Raw genomic sequence first — 22,557 nt, 5'->3', positions numbered from 1 at the left:
CAGTATTTGTGTTATTTCTGAAGGGAATAGTAAATAAGGAATAGTTTTGAGTATTTAGTAAAGGGAATAGAGGAATTAGGTTTCAGTATTAGAAAAGTGACCCAAAGTAATTTGTCTTGACAAAAACTTATATATAAAAATTTATATCTAAAACTTTATATATATATATAAACTTGTTTTATATATAAAAACTTGTTTTATTAAGATTGACAAATATCTATCGAAATTATTCAGAGAAACTTTTCCCCCAAGTTCTACTCTTACGATGACTATTCTTGCCTCCTCCCCTCGTTTATCTATAGCCTCCTACTACAACAGCGAGAAATGTGGCCCATTATCCACTAACCATTTACTTAATTGTTCAACCTCAGTATAAATATAGAGAAGTGGTGTAATTCCTAACACACAGAATCCAGTAACAGTGTACAGTTTCCTTTGCCTTTAATTTTATATATTCTACTAAATTTCAAAGTTACTTAAGCCAGCCTCCATTCCTCACTCCTCTCCTTATGAGGTGGTTTCATAGGTTTATTATACAGTTCAATTGTTTTATCACATTCTGCATTCAATCCTGGGATCCTGTGACATCCAAAGATATATATATTTTTTAATTCGTGTAAAGTTCACTCTTCCTATTGTAAAGTTCTATGGGTTTTGACAAATGCATAAAGTCACGTGTCAACCAGTAGAGTCACATACAGAATTATTTCCCTGCCCTAAACAATCCCCTGTGCTTCATGCATTCAACCCTCTCGAAGTCCCCTGAAACGCTGGCAACAACTGGTCTTTCTATCATCTCTATACTTTCGCCAATCCCAATATGTCATAGAATCAGAATCCTACAATATGTAGCCTTTTCACATTGGTTTCTTCCATATAACAATATGCACTGAAGGTCTCTCTCTTTTTGTGACTTCCTAGTTCATTTCTTTTTATTGCTGAATAATATTCCATAATGTGGATATGCCACAGTTGGTTTATCCATTCACTGACTGAAGGACAATTATTTACTTCCAATACTTGGTAGTTATCAGGAAAGCTGCTATAAACTTTTGCATGCAGGTGTTGTGTGGCTACGTTTTCAAATCCATTGGACAAATAGCTAACAGAGCTATTGTTGGATTGTATAGTAAGACTATGTTTAGCTTTATAAGAAACTGCCTGTCTTCAAAACAGATGGAATGAACGAGAATTCTTGTTGCTCTGCATCTTCTTAAATACTGGTAATGTCAGGTTCTTAGGGTTTTGTTTTGTTTTGTTGTCATTCTAATGGGAGATAGTGGTGTATTTCTCACTCGTTTTCTCGTCTCTCAATGTCATCCTTTTTCCTGATAATTAACAATTTGAGATATTGGTTGGGATAATATTGGGATATTCTCCATTACAACTGATGAGTTCCTGAATATGTCTCTGGTTTGGGTCTCTCCTTTTGTATCTTGCACATGACATTCTGGCAATAGAAACAGAATCATAGAAATTGTCGCTGTTATATATAATCACCTTGAACAACAGTGCAATGGTAAACGTTTGCTAGGTGGTCCTAAATGGATTCTATATTCTCTTTGTAAATAAAATAACATTGATGCTGTCCTATTTACATGTACAGGAATATGATGGAATGTGTCCATATCTCTTACTAATTTTGGAACGACTTTTAGAAGTTTCCAGAGCAAGTAGGAACACTATTGAGATATCACAATTTTATGAGGATCAAATTGGTTAAATTTACGTTTGAATTAGCACAGAAAACATTGATGTTTTTAAATTTACAATACTGCAAAAAATCATTTCTGTGGACTCTAAAATTGGCAAGCAAATTTAAATATTATTTTTCAGTGAGGCTGAATATGCCTCTAACACTTATTACAGACACCAAAACTGATTGACTTTTAGGGGCTCTACCTGATTTAAGTTCTAATCCTAATATTTTTGCTGTTGTTTTCTCCACAAAAAGCAACACTGGTTTATAATGCTTTTCAAAGTATAAGGTGTAGTTGAGAGTCAAACTTTCAAGTACAAGAAGTTGAAATGAAAAGCATCCTTATATAAAGTAGGCGTGCTACTTTATATAACACTTCCCTTTCCTATATTATCCTGCTCAGTTAAGGCTACCTTACAATCTAAAGTAAAAGCTGCAGGTACTGTTGACAATTTAATAAGGCTAAGCAACACACACACCTCTACATCAAATTGACAGCACACACAAACACATATCATCCCTGTAACACTTAAAGTGGTAAAATAATAGTAGTGATAAAAACTGATCACAATTTGAGTAGCTGAAGAATACTAAGCCAACATAAAACCTTCTAAAAGATTACTTTGTACAACAAGACAGCACATTATTTCTGTACACCTTTAATAATTGTGCCCGTAGGTGAGAATACACCATACATTTTTTAGAAAACTCTTCAAAACAAGGTTGAACAATTTTTTTCAAAGTCACATCCTCAGTGTCTGAGGCTATTATTTATAGTTTAGCCTACTTTACTGTGACTTTGGTAGGATAAAGAACATCTAGTCATAGACTTCTCTGTTAATAGACTCTCTATTTGCAAGACTGTTGTAAAGTCAGACTGTAACTCCAATTTCTTTAATCTTTATAGAGTTCTTTTTTTTTAATCTTTAGAGATTTCATTTCCAAATGCCAAATCATGGATTTAAGGGGAAAAGGGGAAGAAAAAAAAAAGGATATGATTCAATTTGGCCAACCTGTGTTGGATGATGAGTTTTCGACAGGGACAATAATAGCAAAGTCTATGGCTCCGCGGTGGAATGCGGTGGGCCCTAACTCTACGTTCTGCTAAGTGTTATACTGGCAATTTGAACAAAGCGATTTGAAAACAGGAAAAGACAGCAATCATTCTTTCAAATTCTTCTGGAAGTTTCATTTTGAACTTCATCTTAAAGGATGATTGGGGTTTGGTCATGCAAAGAAGAGAGACCAGAGGTATAGAATTTTGTCCTAACATTGCCCATGCTGGTGTTTTATCAGCCCGTTCCTCTCAGTCCAGGTGCTTGTGACCTATCACTTAGAATATCAGTTTAATACTGTCGGTACTAAGCAGTCCTCTGGTTTGTGCATCTCTAATTCAGTATCAGTCTTGTTCAAAGGGTTTACAATATGCCGTTACCTAAGAGGGGTAATTGTTAGATCAGGCCATATTTCTTTTGTTTGTTTTGTGTATGTTTATTTTATTTCTACAAATATATTTCTGTCCTTTGAAAACATGAGAGTATGAATTTTACTTCAATTATTCTTTTTTTGTACACCATGAGGCATTCAACCCTTGATTAGCTAATTGGTAATTCCAAACAGATAATACACTGTCTTTTCAAAACCTATCAGTAGCGTATCCTACCCCAAACTTAAATGTCCACAAGAAGCTCAGTCCTCTTGTTTTACTTTCAAAAGAGGTTCTAAGAAAATGGTTATCATCCTCCGAGTATTGCCCCATACAAAACTAAAGGCCACTATTCAAATACAACATTCCTCTTCCTCACTTTCTTTTCCCAGCTAAAGAATCAGTTTCTCATTGGTTCTTTACAGTGGATTCAGATTTATGTACTTGCAAGACCCAGTATAATTGGTTCCTTGAGTTGTACGTGGAGCCTTGAACTGTGAAGGAGCATGGAGTTCTAGTGGAGGCTCCATTGCTTATTGATGGCTTTGGTCAAGTGACTGAGCATTTCTACCACAGGCCACTTCTCTTATGGGACCATCAATCAAAAGCAACTCAATTTCTAATACGAGCAGAACAAAAGAATAAGATAGGAAATTACCCTTTTCTTTGTGCTTTCTACAAAACTAGATCTTCAACAAGGGGTAGACACGGGGAAGAACTTTTTCTTCTCATTCTACATTATAAGGCTTTTTTCTAAACTATTTCCAGCTATAAAACAACTAATTCTAATTTGCATTTGAGCTTCAAGTCAACTATTTTTAGTAGACATTCCTCCCAGACTCTTAAAAATGATTGACATGAATTTTATATTTTCAAAGTTATTTCCATCTCAAGTTTGTTAAGATGTTTTCAAAGGAGTTTTAATGAATATTTAGGAAAAGGAAGATAAAGCAAAATGTCTAGATGCCATCTCACAGTAACATCACATCTACTTGAAGATTCCTGAATAATTTTTATAGAATTCTTATGATTTATATTTACTGACATAAAAGTCTTAAGATTTATTTGGCTAATTTTTGACCTAATTATATTTATTAGCATAAGTTAATTTCATTTATTAATTTTACTTATTAATTATCAATAAGTATCAATTATACTTATAGTCATAGAAGTCATGAGACAATTTGACTAATTTTTTTTAAGGAGATGGGGGACAGAGAGAGAGAGGGAAAAGAGAATCGCAAGCAGGCTCCATGCTCAGCATGGAGTCAAACATGGGGCATGATCCCAGAACCCTGAGATCACAACCTGAGCTGAAATCAAGAGTCCCACGATCAAGCAACTGAGCCACCCAGGTTGCCCCATAATTTGGCTAATTTAGGAAGGAGAAAAGGAGAGAAGAAACAAGGCAAAAAAAAAAAATTTTTTTGAAAAAGAAAGAGGGAGGGGTAAATAGAAATAAAGTAACTAGCACTTTCATCCCAAGAGGCTTGCTATCGGTGCAGGTTTAATAATCAAAATATTATTGTGGAAATAGGCAAATGAAGATATGAATAATTTACTCCACATATCCATCAATGGATGTGGAAAATGGCCCCAAACCAATTCCACCGTGGTTGCTACTGACGGTCTCTAAAATAATGTACTCCACAATATTTTCTAACTCATGACTGATTCCACTGAAATGATTTCTCTTGGCTCTAATGGCTTTAGTGTAAATGGTATTTTAGTATGTTATGGCTTAAAAATACAGAGAGATCTAACATCCCTAACAGATTCCCTTAACAATGAAACAAAGAAACATCCAAAGGGTATAAGGCTAAAGCATTCACTACCTTGCTTAATGTTCCTAGACGCATAAAATCTTCCAGGAAGACATAAAAGTGTGATCATTGGTGAAAAAGCATGTATGTATTAGTAGTTAGTGTCAATGAAACTATCTGATTCATTTTAATGGTGACTCTTTTACTTGGAGGAGTGCGACACTATATAGGATATATAGATAACAATTAAAGACTGATAAATTAGTACCAATATTTGAAATTCCCATTTAGGAATAATCTAAGAACTGCCTCTTTCTCAGGTGAGATCACTACACCTGTCAAAGGAAAGCAATGAAGTTTTGGATACCACGATTACTTATAAGCACTCACAGATCTTTCCTAAATCAAGTCAGTTACCATGGAAACAGGAATTATCTGCTAAAGTCTGACCTTTCCATTGCATAGTTTAGTTTTGACAGCTATGTGAGCACTGTTTTAGAAAGCACATATAATTCAGAAAACCTTATAAAAGACATACAAAGTAGAAAGTAATTAAAAATGAAAAGCTTTAAAAATGCAGTTAAGGTTATGGATTTTTTTAAATGTAATTTATCACTTCTCATCTGAGATTTCTATTAAACCAGTGTTACCTTGTAATGTTCAAAAGCAAGAGATAGAACAAGGTGGAGAACTATTTTTATTATTATTAAGGGAAATTTTGTTACATAAGTAAATATTAAAAAGAAAACAAAAGCTTGACAAGAAAATATCTCTAAGCATATAATGGAAACTCAATAATAACTTAAATGTGGGGACACCTGGATGGCTCAGTTAGAACAAGCAACTCTTAATCTCTGGGTTGTGAGTTTAAGCTCCATGTTGGGTGTAGAGATAACTAAAAAATAAATATAAACTTAAAAAGTAACCCAAAAGGAATAAAATGACAACTTGGATGTGTAAGCAAATATAGGAGGTATATTTCATACATTTTACCATAATAATCTGTTACAACTCTATGTCATTATCCTATATTTTTGGTTGCAAAAGGATCAAACATACTAAATGATTCCCCAATGTCATACATCAAGTATTTAAATTCAGGGTTTCTGTCTTCAGGATTCAAAGCAAAACTTCTTTAAATTTCAGCCTTTAGGGATCCCTGGGTGGCGCAGCGGTTTGGTGCCTGCCTTTGGCCCGGGGCGTGATCCTGGAGACTCAGGATCGAATCCCACGTCAGGCTCCCGGTGCATGGAGCCTGCTTCTCCCTCTGCCTGTGTCTCTGCCTCTCTCTCTCTCTCTCTGTGACTATCATAAATAAAAAAATTAAAAAAAAAAATTTCAGCCTTTAAGGTCATGAATGAATGAATGAAGTAATATCAAGTGGTAGCAAACTTTTTAGCCGAACTATTGAAAATCATCTTCTAAATTTAGTTAAATGTTATGATTCGAGAAATTATGGCCATATATCTATCTGTTTCTGCATTTGGGAAAGATGATTTTTAAAGTGTTTTTATTAATTTTCATATTTGCAAAGAAATTCAGGGACTATGGCTTTGGCACTGTGGTAGTAAATGAGAGATAATCTGATAGATTAGAATTTTACAGCATAGAATCTCAGAAGCAGATAATATACTTATGGTGGTTGTCATTAGACCTTCCAATTCAATAAATAAAACTGACCCTCAAGTGTAGGTGATGAAAAGGCATAAAGCTATTTTACAAAAAAACAGTTAATTCTAGTTACTAAGTTTAACTTCCAAAGGAATGAATAGAAAAGAGCAGTCATTCCAACATTAAAAAAAATATATATATATATCTCATGAAGAAATAAAAGCTATCTGAGATGACTACCATGAAGGCAAATAAGACTAATCTTTTTTTTTCTTTTAAAGATTTTATTTACTTATTCATGAGAGACACAGAGAGAGGCAGAGACACAGGCAGAGGGAGAAGCAGGCTCCATGCAGGGAGCTGGATGTGGGACTTGATCTGGGGACCCCGGGGGTCACGACCTGAGCCAAAGGCAGATGCTCAACCATGGAGCCCCCCCAACCCTAAAGAGCCTTGAAAGACATCACGATGTAATTTCATTTATTTTAAGAAACAGGGGGATCCCTGGGTGGCGCAGCGGTTTGGCGCCTGCCTTTGGCCCAGGGCGCGATCCTGGAGACCCGGGATCGAATCCCACATCGGGCTCCCGGTGCATGGAGCCTGCTTCTCCCTCTGCCTATGTCTCTGCGCCTCTCTCTCTCTCTGTGACTATCATAAATAAAAAAAAAAAAAAAGAAACAATTTTTAATGTCATAAATTATAAAATAATTTTATATATAAAAAAACTTCTTTATTTTAATCATTTTAAACCTTTAAAGATTATTATCTTTTCACATTTAGGATAAAATTTAGACTCTGTACTGACAAATTCCTTCTCCCTTACAGCTCTACTTTATGTGTTTATACTTTCTGATTTTATGTAAATATATTTATCATCTTTCTCAAGCTGAAACTTATAAAAGAAATGAAGTTATAGACTGAATTTTCGTAGTTGCAGAACATACATTTTTTTTTCTGAAATGAATAAACTTGCATATTTTTAAGCTTCAGCTTCTATTTTCCTCTTCTTAAATTTGATATCTTAGTCCTTGAGAGGGAAATGACAATGTTATATAGGTTTGAAAACCGGCATCACAAAAAAGATACAAGTTAATGGGTGATTTTAGTTAGAACTCGGTTGAAATGCATGATGGCAAGTCTAAACTCAATAGGAAAATAATCTGTTGTCAAACTCAGATAAATTTATCTGAGCCCATTCTGATTCAGAAAATTTGGAGTGGACTTTAGGAAACAAATTTACCAAAATATTTTAATAAGAAAGAAGAGAGAAAGTTTCAATATCGTTCTCAGCATTTAGATTATATTTAACCTTTAAAATTGCTCTAGAAAGGAACCAGGACTCCTAGGAGAGGTGCGTGATTCCAGGACTGGGGTATAGGAAATATACGAATATAAAACATCTTTTTGGTGCTGGCGAGTGACAGGATATTCAAGGAGTGATGGAGACGCGTCAGAAGGCTACAGGAGCCTGAGCGAGCAGCCACTGGCCAAATCAGGGACATTTTGAGAATCAAACGGGCTGCAAGGAGCAGACTCAACCTGCACAGGGCTGAGGAGTGGAAAATGTTTGGGATGGGCCACTTTTAAAAAGGAGGCTGGTGCTGCTTTGTCTTGCATTAACTCTGTGTCCCTGGTCAACTCAGTCTGAGGTAAATGCCTTCCTTTCCAAATGAAAATCTTCGTCTGAGTTTACACCCAGTTAAAAATCTCTAAGTAGAAACAACTTCTAGAATAAAGGGGCGAGGAGTGCACTAGAAGCTCTCTCATCAACATTTTAACTAAACCAGACAAAATTACTAAAAGCCATAATTTAAAGTCTCCGGAAATTGTCCTATATAGCAAATGTAGAAACATTCATCCAAATAAACCGTCTAAATCTCAGTGGTCTATAATCTTTGAGCCGTTCACCCTTCTCCGCCTCCTTCCCACCCCAAGCTACATCTTACAGGAACTATTCCAGCTCTGACACAGGAAGGTGCAGCCGTGTGAGTGAGTTTTCTCTCCTTCCTCACGTCCCACTCAGGTTTGGTGTCAAACTAGGAAAACTCCTCACTCTGGGGTGAGGAGAAGGGAATGGGCGGCCTTTAAGAATGCCTCCCTCTGTGTCTCTGCCTCTCTCTCTCTCTCTCTCTCTCTGTGTCTCATGAATAAATAAATAAAAATAATCTGGATAGATAAAATCTTAAAAAAAAAAAAAAAAAAAGAACGTCTCACCCTACCCCAAGCCCCGTGCTCCAAGAAATTCTCTTCTAAGAAGGGGTAGCTGAGAACCAGGGCAACCTTACTGCAACCACCTCTTACTCCTGGGACACAACCAGTCAGAGCAGGATGTGGAGAAGAACTGAAAACATTCCTAAGCCACAAAGAGATTGATCAACAAAAGGCAGAAGTTGCAATGGCACAAGGGACTTAGGCACGACCTTTGACCAACAACTGGCTGAGCAATGAGCTCTGACCTAGGCTGTAGGGACTGAATGTTTGTATTCCTCCAAAATTCCTCTGTTGAAACTCCAACCCCCAAAGAGGCTATATTTGGAGACAAGACTTATAAGGAGGTAATTAAAGTTAAGGAGGTCATAACTGTAGCGTCCTGATCCAATAAGATTGTTGTCCTTATAAAAAGAGACACCAGAGATTATTATTCTTTCTCTCTCACCACTGCGAGGACCTAGTGAGAAGTTGGTCATCTGCAAATCAGGAAGAGAGCTCCCACCAGAAAGTGGGCATACAGGACCTTGACCTGGGGCTTCGAGACCCAAAACTGTACAAGAAAAAAAAAATCTGGGACGCCTGGGTGGCTCAGCGGTTGAGCATCTGCCTTGGGCCCAGGGCGTGACCCCGGGGTCCTGGGATCGAGTCCCGCATTGGGCTCCCTGCATGGAGCCTGCTTCTCCCTCTGCCTGTGTCTCTGCCTCTCTCTCTCTCTCTCTCTCTCTCTCTCTCTCTGTCTCATGAATAAATAAATAAAAATCTTTAAAAACAAAAAATCTGAGCAGGGATATCCAAGGTCACATGGTCATACTCAAGAGGGAAATCAACCTCACAGAATCAGTTCAACCAAGTCACTAAGCAAATAAACAAATGACCAGTCCAAAAAACAAGATGACTCAGAAGTGGAAGAGTCAGCATCCTGTGTTGCTGAGACATGTTTTCTAAAATATCTCATTTTCAAGAGGAATATATCAAGTCATGCAAAAAAAAAAAAACAGAAAACTGTGACCATACACAGAAAACAGACAACAGAAACTGCTTTTGAAGGGACCCAGATGTTGCAGTTAGCACACACAGGCTGCAAAGCAGCTATTACAATTATATTCAAAGAACAAAAACGGACCAAGTCTAAAGAATTGAAAAAAGGTATGGTAACAGTATCTAATTAAATAGAACATATAAAAAAAGATATAAATTATTTTTTAAAAAGAACCAAATGGAAATTCTTTAGCTGCAAAATATAATAACCAAAACGAAACATTCACTAGGTGGCATCAATATTAGATTGAACTGGCAAAAAAAAAAAAAAAAAAGGAATCGGCAAAATTAAAGATAGAGTAAAAGAGAGTAGGTAATCTGAAAAACAGAGATAAAATGAAAAGGAAAAAAAAAAAACAGCCACAGAGCAATGTGAGGTACCAATAAGCACCCTAACATGTATAGTGGAGAACCCTAGAGGAGAGAAGGGAAAAGGGGCAGGAATTATGATAGTATAGGTATGAAGTGTATTTTCATAAATTAAGAGGAAATACCTAGAACTATCACTAGGTGATAATAGAAAAAAATAACTAAGATTATTAAAGCAATTGCAATTTTGGACTAGAATATCCACCAAATTGAACAGAAATTGGGTAAGAAAGAACAGAGAGACAAGAAAAAAAAAAAGAAAAGATATGAGACATAGAAATAAAAGGTAACACGGCAGGAATAAGTGCAACCACACCAATAATAACATGAAATGTGAATGGATTAAATATTCCAACGAAATACAAGACTTTAGACCGGATAAGGAAAAACAAGAGCCGATCTGTATATTGTCTTAAGAAGATAAACATTAGATCTAAAGATGCAAATAGGTTGGAAGGAAATGGATGAAAGACAGAGACCATGGGAAGAGCAAACCTCGGAAGCCTGGAGAGCTTGGCGAGTACCAGGAAAAGGGACTGTGGACCAGAAACGTCCCGTTTGTAAGGAGGGACCACGAAAACCTCCTCCATCGGGAGCGAACATGCATGGCCCTGCAAGACGTCCCACCACCCATGAGGAACCTCGACGGAAGAGGGGGGGACACAGCCAATTCCAGGTGATAACTGGAAACCTGCAGACCCTGTTCCTACTGTTCCTAGGGTTGGGTTAAACCCTAGTTGGGGGATGGAGCCCACCTAGAAACCAGTGACTAAGACAGAGGGAAAAGATCACAAAGAAAATCAGAAAACACTTAAGATGGGAGACGGGCAAGCTGGCAGGGAGCAGGGTCCTCGCCACACCTGCTCCCCGCCCAGGCGACCTAGGGGACATCACGAAACCCGGACACCTACCAGTCTGCCCTGAGGTGTAGACCGAGGCCAGCCCCACCTACAGGGGGAAGGTGTTCGCCTCTAACAGGTAGGAAGGAGGAAAAATAGAATATACAAGAACCCAGGGTGGGGGGGGAGGACCAGGCTGGAGGGGGGATCTTGGGGGCAGAAGAGCCCCAAGGGAGACGGGGGAGCCTGGGGACAGGAGAGCCCTGAGGGAGATGAAGGGACTTTTCTAAGCCATTAGAAAGGACAAATACCCACCATTTGCCTTGACATGTATGGACCTGGAGGGTATGATGCTGAGTGAAGTAAGTCAATCGGAGAAGGACAAACATTATATGGTCTCATTCATTCGGGGAATATAAAAAATAGTGAAAGGGAATAAAGGGGAAAGGAGAGAAAATGAGTGGGAAATATCAGAAAGGGAGACAGAGCATGAGAGACTCCTAACTCTGGGAAACGAACTAGGGGTGGTGGAAGGGGAGGAGGGCGGGGGGTGGGGGTGACGGGCACTGAGGGGGGCACTTGATGGGATGAGCACCGGGTATTGTGCTAAATTGAACTCCAATAAAAAAAATTTCCAAAAAAAAAAAAAAAAAGAAAGAAAGAAAAAACTTAAGATGACTAAAAATGTGAACCTGATACACCAAAACTTATAGAAAAGCTAAAACAGGCTCAGAGGAAAATCTATAACTACAAATTTCATATTTTTTTAAGTACCTCAAATCAATAATCTTTCCATCCTGAGATATTGGGAAAAAAACAAAGAGCAAACTAAACTCAAAGCGAATAGAAGATTAGAGTAGAAATGAATGAAATACAAGCATAACTTATTTTATTGCTGTTACTTTGTGTTTTGCAAATACTGCACTTTTTACAAATTGAAGGTTTGTGGCAACGCTACAAGAGCAAGTGCATCGGTACTCTTTTTCCGGTAGTATTTGCTCATTTCATATCTCTGTCAACTTCATAATTCTTTAAATAGTTCAAACTCTCGGGCAGCCCTGGTGGCCCAGTGGTTGAGCACCTGCCTTCAGCCCAGGGCGTGACCCTGGAGTCCCGGGATGGAGCCTGCTTCTCCCTCTGCCTGTGTCTCTGCCTCTCTCTCTCTGTGTGTCTCTTGTGAGTAAATAAATAAAATCTTAAAAAAAAATATTTCGAACTCTCTCATTACTATCGTGTTTGGCATGGTGATCTGTGATCAGTGTTCACCGATCTTACTACCATACGTACTTTGGGGCTCCGTGAACCGTGTCCAAACGAGATAGTGAACTTAATTAATAAATGTTGCATGTGTCCTGGCCAGTCCACTCAGCGGCGGTTCCCCTGACCCCCTCTCCTTGGGCCTCCTTATTCCCTGAGACCCAACAATACAGGAATTGAGCCAATTAGTGATCCTACAATGGGCCCTAAGTGTTCAAATAAGAGAACGAGTTGCTCCTCTCTCACTTTAAATCAAAAGCTAGAATTGGTTAAGCTGAGCAAGGAAGTCATGCTGGAAGCCCAGATGGGCTGAAACCTAGGCCTCTTGCACCAATCAATTCTCCAAGTTCTAAGTACTAAGGGGAGGTTCTTGAAGGAAGTTGGAAAAGTGTTACTTCCGTGAACCCGGCAAATGATAATAAAGCAAAACAGTCTTTTTTGCTGATCTGGAGAAAGTTTCAGCAGCCTGGAGAGATTAAAGCCACCAGAGCATTCCCTTAAATGCAAGCCGCACCCAAGGGAGGCCCCTGGTCTGTTGGGATGTGGGCAGGCTGACAGCCGGGGAGGCTGCAGAAGGCAAGTCGGAGGCCAGCGGAGGTTGCGTCGTGAGCTTTGAGGACAGAAGCCGTCTCCACACCACGAAGGTAGGTGCAAGGGGAAGCAGCAAGGGCTGACTGTAGAAGCTGCAGCGAGTGACCCAGAAGGTCTGAGTACACGTAGCTAATGCAGGCGGCTACACTAGACAACAGAGTCTCAAAGTGGGTGGAACCGCCTCCTATTGGAACACACGATGCAGGAATTCCTACCCAGCAAGAAGTCGGTTCCTAACGTCAAAGTTTCAAAGTCCAGGCTGCCTCCCTTAGTAGGGGACGATATAACCAGCGACTTTAAGTTGAAGCCCACGTGCCCTGACCATTCGGAATCCCCTATGGCTCCTAAGAATTACGCTCAACCTCCTCCACCTGTGCTCTTGCACGGAGCGGTGAAGTCTGGGTCACAGAACATCTGTGTGTAACAGGACTTCCTGGATACTTTTTTTTTTATGGAAATATAGTTGACATAGTGTTAAGTTTCAGATGTACAATAAATATTTTAAACCCACTGCTGGGACCTACTGTTCAGAAAATAAAAGTTTGTTTCAAAATATTACCCCTAACTGACAAAGGCACCTTGTCACCCAAGCGTTCTGATGGAGACGCACGACATTAGTATCACTTTCATACCTACTGACACAACATCCACTTGGCAGGCCATGGGTCAAGAAGAAATTTCAACTTTCAAGTCTTATTTTTTTTTCTTCTTTATTCAGCTGTATAAACATGGGACAGGGGGCCAGCCCAACCCGTCCTACCATGTATCACTTTGTGGAGACTAAAGCACCCCACATACACTGCCAAAAAGCTGCACCACCTGTGCCCCTGTACCCTGGATCCGGGCCTCCTCAGCCCCTTGCCCCTCCAAGGTATCTGAATGGGACAAGTGAGGGTCGGCTGAGCATCCACAGGGAAGAAACAGGCATTGGAGGTCAAGCCTGGTTATTTAAGAAATCTGTCTCATAAAGCTATAGCTGCTATGGACAGTGATTCCTTTGACGGATCTGGGCAAAGCACATTAAAAACCTTCTAGAAAGATTCACCGTCTTAGATGCCATTAAGAAGATGTGTGTTTCGTGGGAAGAGGTCAAGATATCAACATTAACACACGTTTGGAAGAAGTTGATTCAAACCTCATGGATGGCTCTGAGGGGTTCAAGGCTTCAGTGGAGAAAGCAACTGCAGATGTGGTAGAAACAGCAAGAAAACTGGAATGAGAAGTACAACCTGATGATGAGACCCAAGTGTTGCAGTCTCATGATAAAACTTTTTTTTTTTAAGATTTTATTTATTTATTCATGAGAGACACAGAAAGAGAGAGAGAGAGGCAGAGACACAGGCAGAGGGAGAAGCAGGCTCCATGCAGGGAGCCCAACCGGGGACTCAATCCCAGGTCTCCAGGATCAGGCCCCAGGTCGAAGGTGGCGCTAAACTGCTGAGCCACCCAGGCTGCCTGTGATAAAACTTTTAAAAGATAAGGAGTTGCTATCTATGGATGAGCAAAGAAAGTGGTTTCTTGAGATGGAAACTACTGCAGGGGAAGATTGTGTGAAGACTGTTGAAAAGACCACAAAGGAATTAAAATATTACATGGATTCAGCTGATAAAGCAGTAGCACTGCTTAAAAGTCCAATTTTGAAATAAGTTCTACTGTGGGTAAAATCCTGCCAAACAGTATTCCATGCTACAGAGAAACTGTTCATGAAAGGAAGAATTAATTGATGCAGCCAACTTCTTTACTACGTTGGTTTAAGAAGTTGCCACAGCCTACCCAACCTGCAGCAACCACCACCCTGGCCAGCAGCCATCATCATCAAGGCAAGACCTTTTACCACCAGAAAGATTATGACTTGCTGAAAACTCAGATGATAGCTAGCATTTTTTTTAGCAATAAAATATTTTGTAATTAAGGCATTTACATTGTTTTTTAGACATGACACTGTTACATAATAAACTACAGTATAGTGTAAACACAGGTTTTATATGCACTGAGAAACCAGAAAATTCATTGGACTTACCTTACTGCAATATCTGCTTTATTGTAGTGCTCTGGAACCAAATCCACAATATCTCCATTGCACACCTGTAGAAAATAGAAATACAATGAAGAAGGCCAACGAAACCAAAAGTTGGTTCTCAAAAAAGGTAAAATAGAGAAAATTATAGGTAAAAATAGACAAGTTAATTAGAGTCTCAAATTACCGATCCTTTACAAACTTCCAAATTATAAAAAAGGAGAGAGCACTTCCCAATTTATCCTATGTGACCAGTATTATTATGACACCAAAGTTAGGTCAATATATCAAAGAAAATAAAACTACAAGTCAGTATCCTTTTTGAGTATATATGTAAAAATCCTCAATAAAATACTAGAAAATTGAATCCAGGAAAATATATAAAACATTATACACCGTGACTAAATTGGAGTTATCCAAGAAAGTGAGCTCAGTTTAAACATATGAAAATCAATCAATGTAATACATCATCTAAGTACAATAAAAGACAATCTTCATGTGGTCATCTTAATGAGTACAGAAAAAGCATTTCATGAAATCAATGCCCTCTCTGAATAAAACACTATACAAATTAGAAATAAAAGTGAATTTTGTCAACCTGGGAGAGGATATCTATTTAACACCCCCAGCTAACATCATACCTGATGCCAAAGACTAAATGATTTATCCCCAACACTAGGAAAAAACAAGAATGTTCTCTCTTTTCACTTTTATTCACCCTTATTCAGGAAATTCTAGCTAGGACAATCAGGTAAGCAAAAGAAGTAACAGGTATCTATATTGGAAAGGAAGTAAAGCAACATTTGCAGATGATAGGATTTTATTTATAGAAAACCCTAGGTAATCTGTTTAAAAGACTATTAAATAAATGAGTTCAGCAAAGTTTAAGGACACAAGGTCAATATACAAAACTCAATTATGTTTCTACACACTAGCAATGAAATTGAATGAATAATCAATTCATTTTTTATCATAAAAAGGATAAAACCATTCGGCATAAACTTAAAGGAAATACATTTCTTGAACACTGAAAACTACAAAATATTGCTGAAAGGATTAAAGAAGATCTAAGAAAATGGGAAGTCAATGCATAGTCATGAATTGGAAGACAATATTGTTAGGATGACAATACTCCCCCAAATTTATCTATCTTCAGTATGCTTCCTATCAAAATATCTGCCTTTTTTTTTTTTAACAAAAATTGACAAGGTGATCTTAAAATTCATATGGAAATTCAAGAGAATCATAATAGGCTAATGAATCTTGGAAAAAAGAACTCAACTTAGAGGACTCACATTTATGCATTTCAAATTTTAGTAGAAAAAACACTTAGTACAGAGGTGTAGTGATCAGGATGGTGTGGTGCTGATATACGGACAGATACAGGTAAGTGGAATAGAACTAAGAGTGCAGAAATAAACCCTTACATTTATGGTCAACTTATAGCATTAAAATTATTATGACTTTATAGTACTAGTAACATCTATCACCTCAGGTATGAGATCATGGTTCGCTCTACTGTAACAGAAGTAGCATAAAATAAAAGCAATCTAAGCTTTGTCACAGAAGCTTAACTTGCCATTCACAAAAGAAAATAAAACTAGAGAATAGACAAGAAAGGAAAAAATAAAATGAAAATTTTAGTTAATACAAAAAAAAAAGTTTGTTTAGTTACAACTAACACAGAAAAGTGTTTGTTCTTAGAAAAGATTCGTAAAATCGAAATAAACTAATAAGCATGACAGAGGAGAGAATAAGAAACCCCGAAATTATATTCTGCTCTGAAATTAAAAGGAAGATATCACTGCAGATACTCTAGCTATTAATAAGGGGATTAAGAGAATATAATGAACATTTTTAACCCAATAAATTTTTATAAATTAAATTAGATGATTTAAATAAATAAATTTACCACGTGGGCACAGGAAGAAATAGAAATAATAATCTTAGAGCCCTCCATGCAGCACCGATCCATGGGAGGATCAACAAGCCGCAGGCGGAAGGCTGGTTACACTGAATGTCTTCCTCTCTGAAAAGGGCAGTGTCCCCCCAAATGGGATGTATTGTGGCTGTAAGCTTCCTTCCTAACCAGCAGGGCCTCAGCCAGCACCACCTTCCCCGAGTTCACGGAGTTTGCACACTACCAGTTTGGGATCCCACACAACCTCACCTTGGGCCAAGGGATCCACTCTAGGGCAAGGAAGGTAATCACGGGTAATAATTATGGTTCACTGGTTCTAATACACACAACATCGCCCGCAGGCTGCTGTCCTTATAATAAGGGAACGGTTTCTGGAAATATGCCTAAATATCTACTTGCCTGTGAAACCCTGAGAAGATGGTACACTATCCTTCAGTTCCATTTTCTAATATGTAGGCCACCTATGGACAGAAAACAAGGGGTCGAAATAGGACTCCCCATGCTCTCCAACATGCCTGTTAATGTACCTGGGGAATTTGGGCTTCTTTTCCCTATAATATGAAGTTCTGTGCTTCTAGAGGATTTGGTTGGCTGAGCATTTTCATTAGGGGGTCTCAGTAATGGTCTCGTTAAATTTAAAGCTATTATGGCCTCCTCTTTACCCCAAACTCCTCGTGACTATTGATTAGCAGGCAAAGAAAAGAGTTAACACGTTGGCAAGATTCACGGACTCTCATCATCAGAAGAGGTAGGTGTGTTACTATATAATGAGGGCAAAAAGAAAAACAGTAAGTAACTAAGTGATAAGCCAGGATCTCACTCTATATTTATATAGAATATATTCTATTCACTGTTATGGCTTTAAATGGACAGGAACACCAAAAGTGGCTCTATACAGGCATGATAACTAGGGATTTGGTCACCCCAGGTATGACTGTCAGGTTCACTCCAGCAGGCAAGGCTCTCAAACCAACAGTGATTTTCCTTGAAGAAATGGAAATGTGGAATTTGTGGTAGAGATAGAATGGGTATCAGTAACAGGCTTATTTAAAATCAGGGGTATTATGTGTTCCTAAAACACTCCTCTTCAAATTTCCCCTAGAGTATGTCTGAGGAATCCTAGAGAAATTGTGCCCAGATGGAATGAATGAATGTAAGGAGCAAGATGGCCTGAGCAATGTAAGCCCCAGACTACAGGGGAAGCTGTTGGGGCCCTACCCGCACAATCCCTTCGTTACCAGGGCAGCCATAGCCTAGCCACCCGCACCTGATGGCTCATAGCTTTACTCTTCTAGGAAAACTACTCATGTCCAAAGAAAATCACTTTCCGAAGAAAGGCATGAAAACCCACGTCCTTTACCTAGGAAGTGGCCTACAGACAGTGAGTAACTTGATACTGAATACACACAAAGTTGTGCCTCTTGTCTCAAGTTCGGGCAATTTTATGACTTAGGGCTACTCATGTGGTCGACATAAGAGTAGAATGGACTGAAATATATCAATTATTAGCTCCCTGCCCCACTTCTATCCTGTTTCCCTCATTTCCTTAATAGGATTCTCCTAAGAACATTTCCTCAATAAACCGCTTGTATCAGAATTCATGTCAGGTTCTGCTTCCAAAGAATACGGACTAATTCCACTCAAAAGAATGAGTCTCTGACTTAGCAAAACAAAGAAATTGTAATATTTTATGTAGTAAAGAAATATTTTAAACCAATGAATACAAAGTAGTTAAAAATACGGTGATGCAAAAAGGTATATCTGATAAATATGAGCCCCAAAAAGGATGTTTCTGTAACAATATTAAACAATAAAAGGCCAACAGACATGAAAGGATGAACGAAGAATGGCCTATTTACACAATGTTCGTTGGGCAATAAAATACTTCTCAAGTGGACGTGTGTATGAATAAAGAACCAGGGTAAGAACAGCTGATTCTCTGTTTATTTGTCAAACGGCCTCGGCCCTAATTCTTTTATTTTACAGACTTTATTTTCTCCACTTTCACCATGTAAATCTCGGGATTTCCACATATCTCTAAGCACATACTAAAAGCAAAGAGCAGAATCTCTTCATTCTCAGTGATTCATGAATATGTTAAGACAACTGTTTCATTCCAGAGGACAATGTGAAATGTGCACAACCCTTTTTCTTACTAATTATCTCAGCTGGGGCTAATTATTTAATTTTTTGAGTCTTACTTTAATCACTCTTATAATGGGAAAAATTCCATAAATTGCAAGGCATTAAAAATCTCGAATGTCGTCTCTCAAAGGCATATATTATAATCTCTCAACAACCGATACCTCTTTATCCTCCTTTTTTTCTTTTGTCCTTTCAAAGTAGAAAAAAAAAATCATATCATTTGATATTTTCCCCTCCCTTAGACCAATTAAATTTGAATTTCTGTGGGTGGAGCTTAGGCACTGCTTTTTTTTTTTTTATGCCAAATTGTTTGTATAATTACAATGCTACTCTTCTGAAACTAATATTATACTATATGCCAACTAACGAATCTACGTAAAAACTTGAAACAGAAACAGAAAACCCCACAAGGTTACATTAGGTCCAAGTGTACAATTTACTGATTCAACAATTCTATGAGTTACTCAGTGCTCACCATGATAATTGTAGTCATTATCTGTTGCCATATAACATTATTACGATATTATTGACTACATTCCTTCTTAATCCTGAAATGTTTTTAACCCTAAAATGTTAATATTCTAAAACGATTTTCTAATAGGGCAATAAAAAAGAATAAAATAATGAAATTTTATTTCAAAAAGAATCTCATTATTTAAAAATGTCTTCACTATTATTCTTACTATTTTAGATGCTCACTGAAATATGAAAGGGCAAAAATTAGATTTACGAATGGAACAGAAAAACTTCGAGTTCCACATTGTCAAAGACAATGTTTAAATTGTATTGTAATATATTCAGAAAGATAATAAGTTATTTTCACATGCCAATAAGAACACAAAGGGGTATCTCTAGTCTGCTCGTACTATAATTTTGTTTCCTCCAAACTCAGTAGAGAAAGAGAGAGAATATATCACTTCATATTCCACATGAGATGGACTTATGCAAGCTAACAGAATAGAATTCCTCGTGTTGTAAAAAATGCATGATCACATTCTGGAAAAATCCTCTTAGGAGACAGTGTTTCTCACTGCCCCCGTCCCCTGTCAAAAATAGCAAGAATAGCAAATACCAGCCCTCCAGGTAATTGTAATAATAAACAGTACCAGAATTTTGATCAAGGAGTTAATTCTTACCTTGAGGAATAACGTAAGCCCCTAAAATACCAAGTTTCTGTGTTAGAAATAAGTAATGGCTACTAGGCACAGTCCTTATGTGTGTGGTTTTTATTTTTATTATTATTTTTAAAAATTTTTAAAGAGTTTATTTATTTATTCATGAAAGACACAGAGAGAGGTGCAGAGATAGAGGCAGAGGGAGAAGCAGGCTCCACGCAGGGAGCCCGACGTGGGACTCGATGCCAGGACCCCGGGGTCACGCCCTGGGCCGAAGGCAGGTGCTCAACCGACGAGCCACCCGGGCACCCCTGTGTGTGGTCTTTATTTTAAGATAATCAAACGTACTTGCTAGACTCTCTGAAGTTGTAGGCAAGCTAAAACTTATAAAAATTAGTCATGAAGAAAATACATTCTCAGGAAGTAAATGGAAACGCTGCTCACCTCATACCACCGTTTCATCAGCTGCTCCTAGAAAACACTTAGGGGCTGCACTTCAAGGTAGTCCTAGCTTCTAGGAAGGGAGGCTACTTCACCAGCTCCAGGTGGGCCCGTCCTTATAGCAACATCACTGTACCTGCCTCTATTCTGGAGACGATTTACTGTTACCGTTAACTCTCACGAAGGAAGAAAAGGAAAAAAAATATGTATTTATATCACGGGGGTATAAAGAGAATGGTTTTAATAACAAAAACCTAAGCTTGAATCCTGGTTCTGCCCCTTACAATACGAGGGATCTTAGGACAAATTTAATTAGACTTTTAAGTCCCAGTTTTTCCATGTGTGAAATGTAATAACTAAACGTACACAATCATTGAGAAAAGAAAAAAAGTAAAACATCTATTTGTGTTTTCCATGACCGTGAGTCCTTATCTCCCTGTTCCATATGATACTCAAAATAGGGCACCCTACTGGAAAGAGCTCGAACGATTGATATATTATGCTAGATCATATTTGCAAAGTAAATCATTTAGACATATGTAAGATGGCATTAAAAAAACTCCCCTCTAATGACCTCTCATTAGCTAAAACCCTCTTCCAAGCTCCATACTTGGGTCTCTAACTAACTTTCCACACTTCCACTTGGCTCTTCCTTAGATATTTCATAATTAATACAACTATGCTGGACTGTTGATTTGTTCCCTTCCTCCCTTTTGTTTTTAAGAGCTTTTATTCCACAGACTTTTCCCAAATCAGTGACTGGCCTCATCCACCACCCGTACACGTCAGCACTGGGCTACTCCTGACTCCTCCTTTTCTTTCCCAGGAACCTAATCTGTCCAACCCGAGCCACTTGGATTCTATTTTGCAAAAAGTATATATCATCCATTTCTCTTCAGTTTTGGTTCAGATCACTGTCGTTTCTTCACCTGGAATACTGCGGTAATCTCCTGACTACGCTCGTCTCTAATTATCTTGTCACTTTCCATTTCATTTTCCACAAAGTAGCTAAGGTGATAATTTAAAAGTACAAATTGCTTTGTTACTCTTGCCTACAATTATCCAATGGCTTCCTTATCCACTTAAAAATTATATTATAATATAATATATTAAACATACCATAAATATATTCATATTTGATATATTAAATATTATATAAATATATAATATCATACAAATATAACATATTAAATAATATATAAATATATATATAATAAATATATTATAAATATATTTATATTTAACATATTCAATATTATATAAATATAATAGAATAGAAATATTATAAATATATTTATATTTATATATTCAATATATAAATATATTAAACATTATACAAATATAATATATCAAATATTATATAAATATATTAAATATATTATAATATATATTTATACTTAATATATTAATATAAATCTAATTTTTAAAATTATATTTTATATATACATTATATTATATATATATATAACATTACATAATATATATATATATATATATATATATATATATATATATAACTACCAGGCATTTTATGTTCCGACCCCTACCTCACTCCCCACACTCTTCTCATGAATGTCTTCTCCCTACTGATTGTCTCATCCTTAAGAGTCTCTCAGGTAACTTATATATGCTGTGTCTTTCCCACCAGGTGCCATTTATTTTACTTGAAAATCTTCATCACTCCAATTTTTCACATAATTGGCTTCTGCTCATTTTTTGAGTCTCACATTAAATTTCTTCTCAAAAACCTTTATGGCAACTCAAACTAATATCATATCCTCTTTTACTTCCTCTGAGGACACCTGTTCCTTTTCTGCTATTACTTTTCTGCAATATATTATTATATATATGAGGTGGGATTTTACTTCTCCTTATTTTCTCTTCTAGGCAAGGAAGGAATTCTTGGTGTAACATGGTAAAGAAAAAAAACAATGGCATCATATGTTCATTCATTCAACCAAAGAACACATGAAGAGGTAGAAGGTAATGGTTGTGGCCAGGAGCAGTAGCTGTCTGTCCAGGTTACTTGGGGGGAGACCTAAGATGCAATGACATTTAGCAGGGACAAGAATGAAGCGAGGGAGGACGCCAAGAGGAAGTGCCCTGCGGGCGGG

General features: G+C 37.5%; 1 long non-coding RNA gene across 1 annotated transcript; it reads right to left on the bottom strand.

Moving 5' to 3' along the window:
• Nucleotides 1–256: 256 nt before the first annotated feature.
• On the bottom strand, nt 257–21,519 carry LOC112668297 (uncharacterized). Its single transcript, XR_003141631.3, has 3 exons — nt 20,447–21,519; nt 14,825–14,889; nt 257–1,450 (listed from the first exon to the last, which is right to left on the bottom strand). It is a non-coding gene; the product is annotated as an uncharacterized LOC112668297 (long non-coding RNA).
• Nucleotides 21,520–22,557: the final 1,038 nt, after the last annotated feature.

This window comes from Canis lupus, chromosome 36 (assembly GCF_003254725.2).
Source record: "Canis lupus dingo isolate Sandy chromosome 36, ASM325472v2, whole genome shotgun sequence".
Taxonomy (NCBI): Eukaryota; Metazoa; Chordata; class Mammalia; order Carnivora; family Canidae; genus Canis; species Canis lupus.
The sequence above is the reverse complement of the archived record's forward strand: the minus strand, read 5'-3'. Positions and strand labels throughout refer to the sequence as shown.